This window comes from Panulirus ornatus, chromosome 28, assembly GCF_036320965.1.
Source record: "Panulirus ornatus isolate Po-2019 chromosome 28, ASM3632096v1, whole genome shotgun sequence".
Lineage (NCBI taxonomy): Eukaryota > Metazoa > Arthropoda > Malacostraca > Decapoda > Palinuridae > Panulirus > Panulirus ornatus.
The window spans coordinates 14,966,498-14,980,936 of record NC_092251.1 but is presented as its reverse complement, the minus strand read 5'-3'; the positions used below and the strand labels follow the sequence as shown (position 1 = coordinate 14,980,936).

Here is a 14,439-nt window from a genome sequence, read left to right as displayed (position 1 = left end):
TCACCTTTGCATTCAAATCACCCAACACTATAACCCGGTCTCGTGCATCAAAACCACTAACACACTCATTCAGCTGCTCCCAAAACACTTGCCTCTCATGATCTTTCTTCTCATGCCCAGGTGCATATGCACCAATAATCACCCATCTCTCTCCATCAACTTTCAGTTTTACCCATATTAATCGAGAAATTACTTTCTTACATTCTATCACATACTTCCACAACTCCTGTTTCAGGAGTACTGCTACTCCTTCCCTTGCTCTTGTCCTCTCACTAACCCCTGACTTTACTCCCAAGACATTCCCAAACCACTCTTCCCCTTTACCCTTGAGCTTCGTTTCACTCAGAGCCAAAACATCCAGGTTCCTTTCCTCAAACATACTACCTATCTCTCCTTTTTTCACATCTTGGTTACATCCACACACATTAAATTTTAGGGAGAATAAAAAGATGTTCTGGAAGGAGGTAAATAAAGTGCGAAAGACAAGGGAGCAAATGGGAACTTCAGTGAAGGGCGCAAATGGGGAGGTGATAACAAGTAGTGGTGATGTGAGAAGGAGATGGAGTGAGTATTTTGAAGGTTTGTTGAATGTGTTTGATGACAGAGTGGCAGATATAGGGTGTTTTGGTCGAGTTGGTGTGCAAAGTGCGAGGGTTAGGGAAAATGAGTTGGTAAACAGAGATGAGGTAGTAAAAGCTTTGCGGAAGATGAAAGCCGGCAAGGCAGCAGGTTTGGATGGTATTGCAGTGGAATTTATTAAAAAAGGGGGTGACTGTATTGTTGACTGGTTGGTAAGGTTATTTAATGTATGTATGACTCATGGTGAGGTGCCTGAGGATTGGCGGAATGCGTGCATAGTGCCATTGTACAAAGGCAAAGGGGATAAGAGTGAGTGCTCAAATTACAGAGGTATAAGTTTGTTGAGTATTCCTGGCAAATTATATGGGAGGGTATTGATTGAGAGGGTGAAGGCATGTACAGAGCATCAGATTGGGGAAGAGCAGTGTGGTTTCAGAAGTGGTAGAGGATGTGTGGATCAGGTGTTTGCTTTGAAGAATGTATGTGAGAAATACTTAGAAAAGCAAATGGATTTGTATGTAGCATTTATGGATCTGGAGAAGGCATATGATAGAGTTGATAGAGATGCTCTGTGGAAGGTATTAAGAATATATGGTGTGGGAGGCAAGTTGTTAGAAGCAGTGAAAAGTTTTTATCGAGGATGTAAGGCATGTGTACGTGTAGGAAGAGAGGAAAGTGATTGGTTCTCAGTGAATGTAGGTTTGCGGCACCGGTGTGTGATGTCTCCATGGTTGTTTAATTTGTTTATGGATGGGGTTGCTAGGGAGGTGAATGCAAGAGTTTTGGAAAGAGGGGCAAGTATGAAGTCTGTTGGGGATGAGAGAGCTTGGGAAGTGAGTCAGTTGTTGTTCGCTGATGATACAGCGCTGGTGGCTGATTCATGTGAGAAACTGCAGAAGCTGGTGACTGAGTTTGGTAAAGTGTGTGAAAGAAGAAAGTTAAGAGTAAATGTGAATAAGAGCAAGGTTATTAGGTACAGTAGGGTTGAGGGTCAATTTAATTGGGAGGTGAGTTTGAATGGAGAAAAACTGGAGGAAGTGAAGTGTTTTAGATATCTGGGAGTGGATCTGGCAGCGGATGAAACCATGGAAGCGGAAGTGGATCATAGGGTGGAGGAGGGGGCGAAAATTCTGGGAGCCTTGAAGAATGTGTGGAAGTCGAGAACATTATCTCGGAAAGCAAAAATGGGTATGTTTGAAGGAATAGTGGTTCCAACAATGTTGTATGGTTGCGAGGCGTGGACTATGGATAGAGTTGCGCGCAGGAGGATGGATGTGCTGGAAATGAGATGTTTGAGGACAATGTGTGGTGTGAGGTGGTTTGATCGAGTAAGTAACGTAACGGAAGGGAAATAAAAAGAGCGTGGTTGAGAGAGCAGAAGAGGGTGTTTTGAAATGGTTTGGTCACATGGAGAGAATGAGTGAGGAAAGATTGACCAAGAGGATATATGTGTCGGAGGTGGAGGGAACGAGGAGAAGAGGGAGACCAAATTGGAGGTGGAAAGATGGAGTGAAAAAGATTTTGTGTGATCGGGGCCTGAACATGCAGGAGGGTGAAAGGAGGGCAAAGAATAGAGTGAATTGGAGCGATGTGGTATACCGGGGTTGACGTGCTGTCAGTGGATTGAATCAAGGCATGTGTATGGGGGTGGGTTGGGCCATTTCTTTCGTCTGTTTCCTTGCGCTACCTCGCAAACGCGGGAGACAGCGACAAAGCAAAAAAAAAAAGAAAAAAAAAAAAAAAAAATATATATATATATATATATATATATATATATATATATATATATATATATATATATATATATATATATTTGCAGCTGGCTTCCTTGTTAGAGCACACAACACTTAATCCGTAGCTTTTCTTTGTGATAAACCTGTCTAATAAACAATTAGGTGAGGATTCCTTGTGTGCTTTAGGTTACGGACAAGCAAGGTGTGCTGATGTCACAAAGTCTTTCTGTCATCTAAAATAGATACAATATATTATCTAATGATAGAATCAACATCTGTGAAGGTTAAGTGTATGCCAGTTTGTCAAAACCAGTGGATCCGAATTGCCCTAAGATATATAAGAGGTATTAGAACTTTAAAAGACAATGATATACATATTACTAAAGTAGTTAAGGCTAACAAGTTGTGATCATGGACAAAAGTAATTATCTATCTAAAATGAATGATCTTTTAAGTGTTGACTCAACATACTTTTTATCTCAGTAAGAATCCCCTACAACACTTAATTCTCATTTTAATAAAGAACTGAAGTTGTTGTTGAAAGGTAATGGTTCTCTTATGAAAGGTGTTTCTTTGTCCCCTTCATTGCCATATATGTATGAACTTATCAAAACACATAGACCAAATTTTCCAGCAAGATCTATAGTAAGTTCAGTGGGCTCCATCACATACAAACTGTCAATGTGGTTAGTTTTCTTATTAATCTCTTTAATGGGTAAGATATCAAATTCTAATATCATAAGCAATGTAGATTTTGTTAACAAGCTTAATGATATTAATGTTAATTTTGATTTCAAACTACTTAGCTTTGATGCTTCACCTCTGTTCACAAAAGTTCCAGTTGATGACTTTTTAAAATATTCATTTGATATATTGGACGATATTCATTTACCTGTTTCAAAGTCTGTTTTTACTGAATTGATAAAACTGTGTATTACAATCTAATGGGGATTATTATGCTCAAAAATTTGGTATGGCAATGGGTAACCCTTTTTCACCTGTATTAAGTAATCTTTATATGGAATTCTTTGAAACAAAATTACTAAAGGATATCTTACCTTCTAATGCAACTCGGTTTAAATATGTAGATGTTCTTTGTGTCTGGCCAACAAATAAAAATTTACTTAACAATTTAGTACCTTCCATCAAATTTACTGTAGAAAATGAAAAGAATGGTATGTTACCATTTTTAGATTGCATGATCCATGGGCAAGGAAACAAGTTTAAGTCAAGCATATACAGAAAAAATACCAGTGTATGCTCATATATCCATTATTACTCACCTCAACATGACAGAGTTAAATCATTTCAATCTATGTCCCTTAGGGTATTACGTATTTGCAGTCCAGAGTGCATTGATGATGAATTTGAGAAGGTATATTCTATTGGATCCAAGTTACAGTACCCTAGATCTTTCATTGATATATCTCTTAAGATGGAAAAAAAAAAAAAGATTTTATATAGATGAACCCAAACCTCCCCTTGACATCTAGAACCATTCAGTTCTCCCTTTTGATAACAATTTTACAGTACATTCTATGTGCTTAAATCTTTTGATGTAAATGTTACCTTCAGCAACAACAGTACTATAAAGAATATCTTATCAGGAACTAACCAGAAAATTCTCCTGACTGCATCTATAAAGTGCCATGTAGAAATTGTGATAGGTTTTATGTTGGGCAGACTGGTAAGGATCTTTCTGTTAGACTTATGCAACATTAATATAGTACAAGTACAGGACAAGAATCAGATGCCCTGTTTAATCATGTTAAAAAACTGTGATCGAAGTATTGAGTGGAATAATGCCATCTCAGTTATCAACTCTAACTCCTGTACCACGAGAAATATCATTGAATCTCCTGTTATTAAATACACAAAGAATTGTGAACTTAATATCTGTGAAGGTCTATACAAAAAGTTGATGAAATTTATAAACAGTTCCCATTCTTGTGAACATAATAATTCATAATACGCTTGTTGTCAGACTCGAACGCACCCGACCTACATTCGGGTAGTCACTTTTTTACCAAATGGCGTCCTAGCTACGTCTCTTCGTTGTATATCAACTGACTGTTATATTTCTCTTTTGTGTCTCCCCTGATGATGTGATTATTACACGAAAGTGCACTTGGGAACTTATCGTGTTTCATCTTCCGCGTTGACTCATAGGAATATATATATATATATATATATATATATATATATATATATATATATATATATATATATAAATAAAAATAAAAATAAAAATATATATATATATATATATATATATATATATATATATATATATATATATATATATATATATATATATTATCCCTTGGGATAGGGGAGAAAGAATAATTCCCACGTATTCCCTGCGTGTCGTAGAAGGCGACTAAAAGGGAAGAGAGCGGGGGGGCTGGAAATCCTCCCCTCTCAATTTTTTTTAATTTTCCAAAAGAAGGAACAGAGAAGGGGGCCAGGTGAGGATATTCCCTCAATGGCCCAGTCCTCTGTTCTTAACGCTACCTCGCTAACGCGGGAAATGGCGAATAGTTTGAAAAAAAAAAAAAAAAAAATATATATATATATATATATATATATATATATATATATATATATATATATATATATATATATATATATATATATATATATATATAATTATCCCTGGGGATAGGGGAGAAAGAGGACTTCCCACGTATCGTAAAAGGCGACAAAAAGAGGAGGTAGCGGGGTGGGGGGGGGGGCCTCCTCCCCTTCCATTTTCTCATTTTCCGAAAGAAGGAACAGAGAAGGGGGCCAAGTGAGGATATTCCCTCTGTGGCTCAGTCCTCTGTTCTTAACGCTACCTCGCTAACACGGGAATTGGCGAATACGTATTATATATATATATATATATATATATATATATATATATATATATATATATATATATATATATATATATATATATACAAACCTGTGTATGTGATTTCATATATGTAAAAATTTGTGTACAAGGCATAACTATTATCTCGAAAAATCGTTTATCACAAAACAAACTTTCTAATCTTCACTTGACCAACCCAGGTTTGGTATCGAACTCCCAGTGTATCATTGATCCCATCAGTGGGTACCAAGTGTACGACGAGGCGCGCGTCGTAACCATCAGGTTCGGTTGAGACAGTGGGGGATGCCGGTAGAGGCCTGCAGATCTTGGGCCCGCCGCAGCTTCTCCATGTTCTCCAGGAGGAGGGTGTTTGAGGGCTCCTGACCGTGTGCCGTCAGGTAGTGTCTCCAGGCACGGCCGTAATCCCCCTGAGGAAGAAGGCAATGAAGTTAGTCACAGTTCGGAGGTGTGTTCGTCTCCTGCAAAGAGACCAATCACAAATTTTCTAATGCTAACATAACCTTAACAACATTTCTATCGGTACCTAAGCCGGATAAGACTGATGGGCTCTTACCTTCCCTCTCTCTCTCGAGATGTTCAGGTGATGGAGATGATTGCTGTTATACATCTATGCAGGTAAGTCTACTTGAACTAATATGCAAATTAACCTCCCAGCGATCGACTTGGGCACATCTCGCTGTCTGAGAAAACAACACCCAGACGACTGGGGTGAGGTCTGCATGTTCCACTCTCAGAGAACTTGAATACACGGTTTTATGTGGAGAATTCTGTTGAACCAAGAGTCTCTAGTTTCGTGTGATCCCGTTTCCATTTGTTGCAAAAACACAGTGTCAAGTGAGGAGGGAGCAGTGACATAATGAGGAGGGATGGTCATTAATTGGACCGGTGACATAGGAGGTCATTAGGAGCAGGGAAGGTCATCAGCTGGATTAGTGGCACGTGTAACTGATCCAGGAGGTTTGGCACGAATTCTAGAGGGGAAAATATACTTATATATTACCCCGCTTCTTGTATCTAAATTTCTAAAAAGGGGAAACAGAGGAAGGAGTCACGCGGGGAGTGCTCATCCTCGTCGATGGCTCAGATTGGAGTTTCTGAATGTGTGTGGATGTAACCAAGATGAGGAGAAGATTGAATGTATAATAACAAAAGGTAAGAGCAAATGACGAGAGGGGAATGGGGAGGAATGGGATGCATTTAGGAAAGTAGTGATGGCATGTGCAAGAGATGTATGTGGCATGAGAAAGATGGGAGGTGGGCAGATTAGAAAGAATAGTGAGTGGTGGGATGAAGAAGTAAATATGTTAGAGGAAGAGAAAAGAGAGGCGTTTGAATGATACTCGCACGGAAGGAGTGCAAATGACCGGGAGATGTATAAGAGAAAGCGGCAGGCGGTTAAGAGGAAAGTGCAAGCGTTGAAATAGAGGGCAAATGAGAGTTGGTGTGAGAGATTATCTTTAAATTTTAGGGAGAATAAAAAGATGTTTTGGAAGGAGGTAAATAAAGTGCGTAAGACAAGGGAAGAAATGGGAACTTCAGTGAAGTGGGCTAATGGGGAAGTGATAACAGGTAGTGATGAAGTGAGGAGGAGATGGAGTGAGTACTTTCAAGGTCTGTTGAATGTGTTTGATGATAGAGTGGCAGAAGTAGGATGCTTTGGTCGGGGTGATGTGCGAGGTAAGAGAGTCAGAAAGAGTAGTTTGGTGAAAAGAGAGGAGGTGGTGAAAGCCTTGTAGATGAAATCCAGCAAGGCCTTTGGTTTGGATGGTATTACAGTCGAATTTGTTAAGAAAGGAGGCGACTGTGTTGTTGATTGGTTGGTAAGTATATTCAATGTATACATTGATCCTGGTGAAGTGCCTAGGGATTGGCGGAATGCATGTATAGTGCCACTGTACAAATACACAGGGGATAAAGGTGAGTGTTCGAACTACAAAGGAATACGTTTGTTGAGCATTCCTGGAAAATTGTATGACAGGGTATTGATTGAGAGGGTGAAGGCATGTCCAGAGCATCAGACTGAGAAGGAGCAGTGTGGATTCAGAAGTGGTAAAGGAGTGGATCAGATGTTTGCTTAGAAGAATGTGTGGGAGAAATACTTATGGAAACAGATGAATTAGTATGAGGCATTTATGGATCTAAAGAAGGCATACGAGTGTGGATAGAGATGCTTTGTGGAAGGTCTTAAGGGTATACGGTGTGGGAGGTATGCTGCTAGAGGCAGAGATGTTTTTATCAAGAGTGTAAGGCATGTGTACGAGTATGAAGAGAGAAGAGTGAACGGTTCCCAATGAAGGTCGTTCTGCGGCAGGGGTGTGCGATGTCCCCATGGTTGTTTAATTAGTTTATGGATGGGGTTGTTAGGAAGGTGAATGCAAGAGTTTTGGAAAGATGGGCAAGTAAGCATTCTGGTGTGGATGAGAGGGCTTGGGAAGTGAGTCTGTTGTTGTTCGCCGATGACACAGTTCTGGTGGGTGATTCGAGTGAGAAACTGCAGAAGTTGTCGACTGAGTTTGGAAAATGATGCGAAAGTAAAAGTTGAGAATAAATGTGAATAAGAGCAAGGTTATTGGGTATAGTAAGGTTGAAGGGCAAGTTAATTGGGAGGTAAGTTTTAATGGAGAAAAATTTGAGGAAGTAAAATGTTTTAGACATCTGGGATTGGACTTAGCAACGAATGGAACCATGGAAGCGGAAAGTGAGTCATAGGGTGGGAGAGGGAGCGAAGGATCTAGAGGCGATGAAGAATGTGTGGAAAGAGAGAACGTTATCTCGGAGTGCGAAAATGAGTATGTTTGAAGGAATATCATATAGTTGTGAGGCATGGGCAATAGATAGAAGGTAGATGTGTTGGATATGAAATGTTTCAGGACAATAAGTGTTGTGAGGTGGTTTGATCAAGTAAGTAATGAAAGAGTGAGAGAGATGTGTGGTATGAAAGTTGTGTGGTTGAGAGAGCAGAGGAAGTTGTACTGAAACGGTTCGGACATATGAAGAGAATGAGTGAGTAAAGGTTGACAAAGAGGATGTACGTGTCAGAGGTGGAGGGAACAAGGAGAAGAGGGAAACCAAATTGGAGATGGAAGGATGGAGTGGAAAAGATTTGATCGATCGGGGCATGAACATGCAGGAAGGTGAGAGGTGTACAGGGAAAAGAGTAAATTGGAACGTTATGGTATACAGGGGTCGACGTGCTGTCAGTGGACTGAACCAGGGCATATGAAACGTCTGGGAGCTGTGGTTTCGATGAATTCCACATGACAGCTAGAGGCTGAGTGTGAACGAATGTAGCCTCTTTGTCTGCTTTTCTGGCGCTACCTCGCTGAAGTGGTGGGTAGCGATGCTGTTTCCTGTGGGGTGTAACATTGTTGGAACCACTTTTCCTTCAGACATACCTATTTTTGCTCTCCAAAATAACGTTCTCTCCTTGCACACATTCTTCATCGCTCCTAGAACCTTCGCCCACTCCCCCACTCTGTGACTCACTTCCGCTTCCATGGTTCCATCCGCTGCTAAGTCCTCTCCTAGATATCTAAAACACTTCACTTCCTCCAATTTTTCTCCATTAAAACTTACATCACAATTAACTTGTCCCTCGACCCTAATGAACCTAATAACCTTGCTCTTATTCACATTTACTGTTAACTTTCTCCGTTCAAGCACTTTTCCAAATCTAGTCACCTGAATCAGCGACTAGCGCTGTATCATCAGCGAACAACAACTGACTCACTTCCCAAGCCCTCGCATCCCCAACAGAGAACACACTCGCCTCTCTCTCCAAAACTCTTCCATTCACCTACCTAACCACCCCATCCATAAACAAATTAAACAACCATGGGTGCATCACGCACTCTTGCCGCAAACAGACACTCACTAGGAACTAATCACTTTCCTCTCTTCCTACACGTACACATGCCTTACATCCTTGGTAAAAACTTCTCACTGCTGCTAGCAACTTACCTCCCACACCATATACTCTTAAAACCTTTCACAAAGCATCTCAATCAACCCTATGATATCCCTTCTCCAGATCCATAAATGATACATACAAATCGATCCGTTTTTCTAAGTACTTCTCACACATTCTTCAAAGCAAACACCTGATCCACACATCCTATACCACTTCTAAAACCACACTGCTCTTCCCCAATCTGATGCTCTGTGCATGTCTTGACCCTGTCAATAAATATCCTCCAATATAATTTTTCATGAATTCTCAACAGACTTATGCCACTGTAGTTTCAACACTCACCTTTATCCCCTTTCCTTTCATACAATGATACTATGCATGCTTCCGCCAATCCTAAGGCACTTCATCATGAACTATACATATAATGAATATCCTCACCAACCAATCAACAACACAGTCACCCCCATTCTTAATATATTCCATTGCAATATATATCGCGTTAATGAGGCGGCCTTAATTAAGACACTCAGTTGCTCGTGTCGTCTCAGCTAACATAAAAGATAAGAATATCTAACAGTTTTCTATAATGAGGACGTCTTGCACACCAGAGGACGACTGCCTTCGTCTGTCAGAGTAAAGTAGTGTAGGTTATGTGTGTGAGGAGAGTGACCTGAACCTGGCCTCAGCGTCGTAGACACAGGTGATCCAGAGATCATTTGTGTTCGGTGGAGGAACGTTAGACGGGAGAGCAACGGTAGTATGACGTTTGTTTATGTTGCTAAATCTTGGAATTATTTACATAACCTCGTCATGTCTGCCTTGACACGTACCATCTCTCTCTTCTGAAAATGCAGGTTTTTGCTATTTCTCTCTAACCCTTCCGTTATTTTGTCTTTTCTCTCCCAACTTTTCTATTTCTTTCTCTCTTTTTACATATCATTAGGCCAGCATGGTGTGACCTCAGACAGACCTCACAGTACCGACTCTTCTGACACATTACGGGGATTTAGCACACTAGGATAACCTACGACCGATCTAGTGAGGTAGAGAGCTATCAGGGTTGCACATTGTTGAACATGAGTGTGGCAGAAGTTGTGGGTAACGCACGGCGGCTTCAGGTGAGGTGCGGAGGCACTGGGAAGACCAGAGAGGGTCACTGTTACCCCAGCATGGACTGTAGAGTGACACTGGGTCAACTGAGGGATCGTAGCCTCACCTTAGTGTGATAGAGTGCGCCAAGATTAACGTGGGCGTGAGTGAGGGTTGGCTCCAGCTCCACAGCCAACTGGTAACTCTGCAAGAAGGAAAAAAAAAGGAGAAAATAATCATGGCTATGTGCACTGGAACTCATAGTGAAGTATTTCATTAGCAGATGTAGCTCAGATTGTACTGATCACAGGATTTCAGATGATATTTAGTGTCTTATCGCTAAAGGAAGGAAGAGTCACCTATGAGCTGACCTGAGCTGCTTCATCAACGTTGTTTCTGTCGCTCAGGAGGTCACCGTAGTGGGCGTGGAGTCGGGCGCAGAGGGTGAGCGGGCTAGAGCAGTTGTGGGCAACACGGTGGGCGAGGTTGAGGGCGTCCTGAGTGCGGTTGGTGTGGGTGTAGAGGAGCGACAGCTGGAAGAGTGCCTCCTGGTGCACTGGGTCATGGGTCAACACCTGCTGCAGCAACTCCTCGCTCTCCAGGTAGCTCCGTTGCTGTAGCCTCACCCAAGCCTACGTGATGAGAGAGACAATCCCCGATGAGGAGGCCAAGTTGTTGTCCTATCGTATCCCCTCCTCTCTCCCCAGCTTTACCATCCATCCCTCACCTCCGACCTATCCCATATGTCTCCTCTTCCCCTAGCCGTCCCACCCATCCTCCCTCCTCCCACCTGTACAAGCTGTTACCTTCTCCTCCCCCACCTGTCCCATCCGGTACCTTCTTCTTTCCTCACCTTCCCCAAACATTCCCCCCCACTCCTCTCCTTCCACGTTTCCCAACTATCCCCTTCTCTTCCCTCACCTTTCCCAGCTACCACCACCCCCCTTTCCTCTCACCTATCCACCCCCCCAGTCCTGCACCATTCATCCTGGCGAGCAGACCTGGTCTTGACCGCTGTTGACCTGAGCTACGATAATGACCCCACGGCTCATTACCAGTGTTTGACGTGTTCCTTTGTGCACATAAAGGTTTTTGAGCCAATATTATGAAAATAAGAGAATATTGCTTTTGTTACATATATGGAAATACTAGCAGAGTTACCAGGCGCTGCATGGAAAAAATTGGTCTATGTAAAAAGGCTTTATTTGTCATACTGGCCAATTTTGGCTTTCACATGGATCATAAGGGTAACTTTTGAAAAATCAAAATGCGTGGTCACTTCTTAGGCGAATAAGTACTATGGATACGTCACAACTGTAAACCTTCAGACAGTAGCCTTTATAATCCTTTAAGGCCGGGTTTTGATACTCTTGGATCCTGCCTTTGTCTGAGGTACTTTTATTACACTGCGGTGCTGCTGGCTCGCCAAGTTCGAGCGAGTGCAGTGAGACGTGTAATCCATAACTGGGATGGCATTTGTTGGACATTATTGGCTTGAAAACAGCCTTCATGTCCAACGTGCGGTGGCTTGTAAGCTGGTCTGGATTCTGTTATACCTATACCCGAGATCTGGGGTCTCTAGGTGTTCCACGAAGCTGCATTAAATCTGTATCAAGCCTTTGTTGGTCAATAAGGCCTGGCTCTGCTTTTCTTGGCTCTTCCCTTATATTCTAAGGTGCCTTCATTATAAGAGGCGGCTAGTTCGCGTATATGATATAAACGCTATGAAGGGAATGTAATCTATAAGGCTTGGGTCTTCTATAGTAGCATATGGTGGCCTTTAGTGGAATATAGTGGCCTCAAAATGGTATCATAGGTTAATGTGCGGAAACGTAAAACTTGAAATAGGTTCGGAATTTCTTACACCCAAAACAGGGGCTCCTGGGTGTTACACTGAAAGGTGGCCTTGCTATGCCCTTAAGGCCTGGTTCTGGTGCCCTTGGATCCACCCTTTCTTCCATGCTCACAAGGTCGCTTATATTGGATGAGTGCGGTGAACCATGGTTGATATATAGCACTGAATGGCATTAACTGTCCCCCAAAAGGCCTGTTCCATGAAGCTGTAACCGCTCCATGGAGCTGTGTTAAATCTGTTAAGCCACACATGAAATGACAGCCCCCACCCCCTGCATGTGCGCGAGGTAGCGCTAGGGAAAGACAACAAAGGCCACATTCGTTCACACTCAGTCTCTAACTGTCATGTATAATGCACCGAAACCACAGCTCCCTTTCCACATCCAGGCCCCACAAAACTTTCAATGGTTCAATCCACTGACAGCACGTCGACCCCGGTATACCACATCGTTCCAATTCACTCTATTCCTTGCACGCCTTTCACCCTCCTGCATATTCAGGCCCCGATCACTCAAAATCTTTTTCACTCCATCTTTCCACCTCCAATTTGGTCTCCCACTTCTCGTTCCCTCCACCTCTGACATATATATCCTCTTGGTCAATCTTTCCTCACTCATTCTCTCCATGTGACCAAAGCATTTCAAAACACCCTCTTCTGCTTTCTCAACCACACTCTTTTTATTACCACACGTCTCCCTTACCCTTTCATTACTTACTCGATCAAACCACCTCACACCACATATTGTTCTCAAACATCTCATTTCCAACACATCCACCCTCCTGCGCACAACTCTATCCATAGCCCACGCCTCGCAACCATATAACATTGTTGGAACAACTACTCCTTCAAACATACCCATGTTTGCTTTCCAAGATTATGTTCTCGACTTCCACACATTTTTCAACGCTCCCAGAACTTTCGTCCCCTCCTCCACCCTGTGACTCACTTCCGCTTCCACGGTTCCATCCGCTGCCAAATCGACTTCCAGATGTCTAAAACACTTCCCTTCCTCCAGTTTTTCTCTATTCAAACTTACCTCCCAACTGACATGTCCTTCAACCCTACTGTACCTAATAACCTTGCTCTTATTCACACTTACTCTCAGCTTTCTTCTTTCACACACTTTACCAAACTCAGTCACCAGCTTCTGCAGTTTCTCACATGAATCAGCCTCCAGCGCTGTATCATCAGCGAACAACAACTGACTCACTTCCCAAGCTCTCTCATCCACAACAAACTGCATACTTGCCCCTCTCTCCAAAACTGTTGCATTTACCTCCCTAACAACCCCATCCGCAAACAAATGAAACAACCATGGAGACATCACACACCCCTGCCGCAAACCTACATTCACTGAGAACCAATCACTTTCCTCTCTTCCTACACGTACACATGCCTTACATCCTCGATAAAAACTTTTTACTGCTTCTAACAACTTGCCTCCCACACCATATACTCTTAATACCTTCCACAGAGCATCTCTATCAACTCTATCGTACGGCTTCTTCAGATCCATAAATGCTACATACAAATCCATTTGCTTTTCTATTTCTCACATACATTTTGCAAAGAAAACACCTGATCCACACATCCTCTACCACTTCTGAAACCACACTGCTGATGCTCTGTACATGCCTTCACCCTCTCAATCAATACCCTCCTATAATATATATATATATATATATATATATATATATATATATATATATATATATATATATATATATAAGGATTACGTGTTATTGACGAGGCTGAAAACATAGAGCTTCGTGCGATTCGTGCAGAATGATGTAAGGACACTGAGGAGTTCCAGTCTTTCAGGAAAAGCTCAGTGAAGAAAAACACTATAGCAAGCCGCTCAGACCAGGTCTCAAAACTAAGCACAGAAAACCCTGATGACCCCAGAACTGTGCTAGTTCATGCCTTCCTCGTTAGGCACGTTAATGCCTCCCTCGTCAGGCACCAGAACTTGTTCAAGGTCACAAACAAGAACGGTTGGTTGACACTGTAGCCCAGGTGTCAAGATCCATAACTTTATTGTTCGATGACTTCCTCGTCGATCTCGTGAGACAGCAGGAACAACGTTGGAACTATCTCCAGTAGGAACTAGCGACGCCACTCATGGTAGGCTTAAAGAAATCCGACGTAAGCCAAGGATACATACAGGGAGATAAGTTAAATGAGGAAAGTGAAGACAAACTAGCAATATTCAGCATCCTTCTTAAGTACGAGGTCAGTCCTCTTTTTGGGAGAGTTTTGGGTGTTGATGAGGGCGGGCTAAGAAAGATTCGTAAAGTTGTGGATGAAATTCATTTACTTAAACTTGTGAGATGACTTCACATGTGGCAGGAATGTGCTGGGCAGAGATGAACTCCACTTATATAATGTAAGAATT

General features: G+C 42.1%; 1 pseudogene; it reads right to left on the bottom strand.

Moving 5' to 3' along the window:
* Positions 1–5,083: 5,083 nt before the first annotated feature.
* Positions 5,084–14,439, bottom strand: part of LOC139757743 (protein O-mannosyl-transferase TMTC1-like) — a 390,520-nt pseudogene continuing 381,164 nt past the window's right edge.